General features: G+C 45.3%; 1 pseudogene; it reads right to left on the bottom strand.

Annotated features, from left to right (window-relative positions):
- Positions 1–3,166: 3,166 nt before the first annotated feature.
- Positions 3,167–4,659, bottom strand: LOC132517982 (cell division cycle protein 20 homolog; annotated as a pseudogene).
- Between the last annotated feature and the right edge of the window lie 1,650 nt (positions 4,660–6,309).

Below are 6,309 nucleotides of genomic sequence, written 5' to 3'. Positions count from 1 at the left end.
ATCAATTTACATTCCCACCAACAGTGAAGGAGGGTTCTCTTTTCTCCACACCCTCTCTAGCATTTGTTGTTTGTAGATTTTCTGATGATGCCCATTCTAACTGGTGTGAGGTGATACCTCATTGTACTTTTGATTTGCATTTCTCTAATTATTAGTGATGTTGAGCAGCTTTTCATGTGCTTCTTGGCCATCTGTATGTCTTCTTTGGAGAAATGTCTACTTAGGTCTTCTGCCCATTTTTGGATTGGGTTGTTTGTTTTTTTACTGTTGAGCTGCATGAGCTGTTTATATACTTTGGAGATTAATCCTTTGTCCGTTGATTCGTTTGCAAATATTTTCTCCCATTCTGAGGGTTGTCTTTTGGTCTTGTTTATGGTTTCCTTTGCTGTGCAAAAGCTTTGAAGTTTCATTAGGTCCCATTTGTTTATTTTTGTTTTTATTTCCATTACTCTAGGAGGTGGATCAAAAAAGATCTTGCTGTGATTTATGTCAAAGAGTGTTCTTCCCATGTTTTCCTCTAAGAGTTTTATAGTGTCCAGTCTTACATTTAGGTCTCTAATCCATTTTGAGTTTATTTTTGTGTATGGTGTTAGGGAGTGTCCTAATTTCATTCTTTTACATGTAGCTGTCCAGTTTTCCCAGCACCACTTATTGAAGAGGCTGTCTTTTCTCCATTGTATATCCTTGCCTCCTTTGTCATAGATTAGTTGACCATATGTGCGTGGGTTTATCTCTGGGCTTTCTATCCTGTTCCATTGATCTATATTTCTGTTTTTGTGCCAGTACCCTATTGTCTTGATGACTGTAGCTTTGTAGTATAGTCTGAAGTCAGGGAGTCTGATTCTTCCAGCTCCGTTTTCTTCCCTCAAGACTGCTTTGGCTATTCAGGGTCTTTTGTGTCTCCATAAAATTTTAAGATTTTTTGTTCCAGTTCCGTAAAAAATGCTATTGGTAATTTGATAGGGATTGCATTGAATCTGTAGATTGCTTTGGGTAGTATAGTCATTTTCACAATATTGATTCTTCCAATCCAGGGACATGGTATATCTCTCCATCTGTTGGTATCATCTTTAATTTCTTTCATCAGTGTCTTATAGTTTTCTGCATACAGGTCTTTAGTCTCCCTAGGTAGGTTTATTCCTAGGTATTTTATTCTTTTTCTTGAAATAGTAAATGGGAGGGTTTCCTTAATATCTCTTTCAGATTTTTCGTCATTAGTGTACAGGAATGCAAGAGATTCCTGTGCATAAATTTTGTATCCTGCAACTTTACCAAATTCATTGATTAGCTCTAATAGTTTTCTGGTGGCATTTTTAGGATTCTCTATGTATAGTATCATGTCACCTGCAAACAGTGACAGTTTTACTTCTTTTCCAATTTGTATTCCTTTTATTTCTTTTTCTTCTCTGATTGCCGTGGCTAGGACTTCCAAAACTATGTTGAATAATAGTGGCGAGAGTGGACATCCTTGTCTTGTTCCTGATCTTAGAGGAAATGCTTTCAGTTTTTCACCATTGAGAATGATGTTTGCTGTGGGTTTGTCATATATGGCCTTTATTATTTTGAGGTAGGTTCCCTCTATGCCCACTGCTGATGGGTAGGGCTGGGTTCCCTCCCTGTTGGTTGTTTGGCCTGAGGCAACCCAACACTGAAGCCTACCTGGGCTCTTTGGTGGGGCTAATGGCAGACTCTGGGAGGGCTCACACCAAGGAGTACTTCCCAGAACTTCTGCTGCCAGTGTCCTCGTCCCTGTGGTGAACCACAGCCTGCCCTGCCTCTGCAGGAGACCCCCAAACACCAGTAGGTAGGTCTGGTTCAGTCTCCCCTGTGGTCACTGCTCCTTCCCCTGGGTCCCAATGCGCACACTACTTTGTGTGTGCTCTCCAAGGGTGGAGTCTCTGTTTCCCCCAGTCCTGTCAAAGTCCTGCAATCAAATCCCAGTAGCCTTCAAAGTCTGATTCTCTAGGAATTCCTCCTCCTGTTGCCCCCGAGGTTGGGAAGCCTGACGTGGGGCTCAGAACCTTCACTCCAGTGGGTGGACTTCTGTGGTATAAGCGTTCTCCAGTTTGTGAGTCACTCACCTGGCAGTTATGGGATTTGATTTTACTGTGATTGCACCCCTCGTACTGTCTCATTGTGGCTTCTCCTTTGTCTTTGGATGAGGGGTATCTTTTTTGGTGAGTTCCAGTGTCTTCCTGTCGATGATTGTCCAGCTGCTAGTAGTGATTCTGGTGTTCTCACAAGAGGGAGTGAGAGCACGCCCTTCTACTCCGCCATCTTGGTTCCAATCCTAGCTTCTGTGGGAGGAGTCTGGCATGGCTTCACTGGGTCCTCTGCTTAGGGTCTCAAAAGGCTGCAATCATAGTTTCTGCCAGAGCTGAGGTCTCATCTCAGATTCCCTTAGGGAAGGATCCACTTCCAAATTCACTGAATTCTTCTGGCAATGAGTTTATCTCTGCTATTTAAATTATGTATCCTTTTCAAAAGGACAAGAGTGTACATTCTTGTACTCTGAGTCTCTTTTATAAGGGTGCTAATCCCATTCATAAGGGCTCCAGCATCATGACTTAATCACCTCCCAAAGGCCCCACTTTTTAAATTAAGATTTCAACATATGAATTTGTGGGGGGGAACATAAACTTTCAGTCTATAACAAACATGTGCACTTCAATGCCATTTCTTTCAGACTTACATTAATTCCCTAAACAAACACTTATTGAACACATGCTAAGTGCCTGCCTAGGTCTGGAAATATGGTTAGAATTGGGGATAAATAAGTCAGTCATAGTTCATATGCTCAGGGATATTGTAAGCTATAATCATATAACGATATATATTGCAGTAATTAATACGAAGCTTCAGTATTTAATGTCACAAGAATTTTGACTTTTTATATTCCATGAACTGTTTTGTGAGTATGTTGTTTCTACTAAACAGTGAATGACAGGAAAGAAATACAGATAAATTTGGTAATGTATTCAAGCATACCATAATGTACACAATTTTTTAAAATCATTTATAAGACAAATGGCAAATTAATTTTTAGGCTACTGAACCTTCAAGGCAAGGTCGCACATTAGGATCATTTTTTTTTTTTTAAGAGGGAGACGTGACTTTATTAGAAAAGTAAAAAAAAAAAAAAGTACCAAAAACTGAGCTGAGTTGGTCCTTAACAGATGCGTTGGTGGGTGAGGCTGCTTTGGGCTGTGCTGGCCTTCTCCCGCTCCCGCCGCCAGGCAGGGTCCAACTCAAAGCAGCACCACAGCCGCAGGGTCTCATCTGCTGCTGCTGATGCCACTGTAGCCCCATCTGGGCTCATGGTCAGCCGAAGGACCTGGGCTGTGTGACTTTTCAGCTCAGCCACCTTGGGCATGGTTGGGTTCCAAATCACCAGCTGTTTCTAGGCAAAGCCATGGCCTGAGATGAGCTCCTTGTAGTGGGGAGAACAGAGGATGGAGCACACCTAGGAATGGGCATCCACAGCACTCAGACAGGCCCCAGAGCAGACGTTCCAGACACGAATGTGTCGATCACTTGTGCCCCCTCCAGCTGCCAGGACATTGGATTGCCAGGGACACCAAGCCACAGCCTTGATAGCCTCTTGATGCTGGGTGAATGTCTGCAGAGGAACCCAGCCACCCTCTCCAGGAGCACTAGGCCACACGTTGACCAAGTTATCGTTGCCGCCGCTGGCTAAATGTCGTCCATCTGGGGCCCAGCGCAGACCACACACTTCCTGGCTGTGGCCACTCAGTGTGGCCACATGGTGTTCTGCTACCCGAACATCATGGTGTGGGATGTGGCCAGAGAGTGAGCCACTACACAGGATATAGCTATTCCAACCGAGGGAGCCCACTCGGGCAGAATGGTCATGTTTCGAAGCCGTTTCTGCTGTTGCACATCCCGCAGCTGCACCTCAGCACTGCTGGTACCCACAGCCAGGTAGTTTCCCTCCTTGACCGAGGCCACAGAAGATGTATAGTCCCCAGGCTGCTCCATTTGCAGCAGCTGCAGGATGTCACCAGAGCTAGCACTCCACAAGTGCACACTGTTGTCCAAAGCCACAGCCAGTATATTCCCAGAGCTCCAATCTACACGGTTCAGGTGGTAGTCATTCCGGATTTCAGGGGCGTCCAGGATCCTGTCTGGCCGCGAAGGAATGTAACTGCTGGTCTTCCTGCTGGAGCTGGGCGTGGCCTTCTGGCTACAGAGTACTTTCAGTCTGTTCTGGTAGCCTTCTGGGGCATTTTGTGGTTTTCCACTGAGCCGAAGCATCTTGGCTTCCTCCATATGAAAACCGTTCAGGTTCAAAGCCCACGCTTTCTGATGTTCCTTCTTGGTGGGTGTCTGACTGTCTTCGGGCTGCTTCTTGCTCGGGAGAATGCTAGCGACCTCCATCTGGGAAGCACTGCGACGGGGGATAGAGCGATTGCCGCCAGGTTTGCTGGGAGTGGTCTGAATCTTGGAACTGGATTTGCCGGGATTTCGGCCCCGGGGTCCTCCCGGCGCTGTGGGATCGGTTGGCTGCCCACATAGGCGAGGGGCCCGGCCCGAAGCTTCCTTCGCTTTGCGCTGCCAGCACGCAGGGGCTGCGTTGGGCATGGGTGTAGCCGGCTGCAGCAGCAAGTGCAGGTCACCCTCGAACACGAACTGGGCCATGGGAGCGTCCCCGGATCGCTCGGCCCAGCCGCCTCTCACCACCAGGTCAAAGCAGGCTCCGATCCCAGACCCTAGGATCAGTATTAAATGTTTGCATCTAGAAAAGAAAATGATTGTAATAGTTTTAAAGATATTACACGGCTCTAATTTGCTTGTATTTTACAGACTTCAAAAAACACTGAAAGGTTTGTTTATAAAGACTTCCAGATGATACTTTTTTTTTTTTTTTTTTTGGCTGCGTTGGGTCTTCGTTGCTGCGCGCGGGCTTTCTCTAGTTGCAGCAAGCGGGGGCTACTCTAAATTGCGGTGCACGGGCTTCTCATTGTCAAGGCTTCTCTTGTTGCGGAGCACGGGCTCTAGGCACGCGGGCTTCAGTAGTTGTGGTGCACGGGCTTAGCTGCTTCGCGGCACGTGGGATCTTCCCAGACCAGGGCTCGAACCCGTGTGCCCTGCATTGGCAGGCGGATTCTTAACCACTGCGCCACCAGGGAAGACCCAGATGATACTTTTATGACAGAGGGAATACAGAGACAAAAACTAGAAAGGAAACATTCAGAGCCCCTTTTACAAGTAGGGAGTCACTAGGCTGGAATCTCATCTCCAAAACTGACTGGCCACGCAAAGGTCAAGCTACTTTCTCAGGGCAGCCCAGAAGCTTGAGAAGATTCCCAGAATTCCTGGACAGTAAAGCACAATTTCCCAGAGGAGGCGCCCACTGCTCCCCTTCTTCCGGCCTCTGTGCTTTCACCCTCTCTTCCCCGCTCCCACCGCTGGGCTCTGCCTCCTTACACGGGATTTAACTTACGTGTACGTAAAAGAAAATAAACATCTTACACTGAAATATAAAAATGTTGAAAGTTTTTTTAATAGATGTTGGAATAAAGGGAATAAAGTGAATTCCCTCCTCACCTCAAAATGTTTACAGATCTAATGACCTTTACACATAATGACATCACATCATGTCATTATCAGTACTGTTAGACTTTTTGGCAAGAACTGTGATTTACTCATCTTAACGCATAGATTTGAATGGATTTGCTGTTAGAAATGATAAAAGATCCCTTTAGACTCTGGAGACTGAGTTTAGGAATAAAACTAAAAGAGCGTGTTAGTAATTCATCATTACCAAGATACACAGGAACAATGAATGAAAAACATGAAGTGCTGGGACCCTTGTAGTATAGATTTCCAGGCTAGATTAACTTTCTGAAAGCAAAGGTCACTTTTCTCCTAAATGATATGCAGCCGTTTCCCTGGAGCTGGGTCAGTGTCGCTCACACTGCATTTAGACTCTACCCCATTGTCACAGAAAATTCTAGCGAAAGTCTGCCTGCAGTGCCATTGTGTATTTGAACATTCACTACAATGCTGTTTTTTATGGCAAAACACACACACACACACACACACACACACACACACACACACACACGATGTTAGAGCATCTCATAACTTAAGCTTCTGTTCCTCAATAGAAATAAATTCCCGAAAACTTCTTTCGGGAGAGACCTCACTTCTGCACAAGATGCTTTGCATATACCGATTGGTGAAGCAGTTTCCTTGAAAATAACCCAGTTTATTCATAGGATTTGGGAACTAGCATAAGTAAAATCACTGGCAAACAAAGCTTGAAATAATTTTTCCTCCATTTAA

The sequence above is a fragment of the Lagenorhynchus albirostris genome, chromosome 3 (genome assembly GCF_949774975.1).
Source record: "Lagenorhynchus albirostris chromosome 3, mLagAlb1.1, whole genome shotgun sequence".
NCBI classification, from domain to species: domain Eukaryota; kingdom Metazoa; phylum Chordata; class Mammalia; order Artiodactyla; family Delphinidae; genus Lagenorhynchus; species Lagenorhynchus albirostris.
This window is presented reverse-complemented; position numbering and strand designations above follow the sequence as displayed.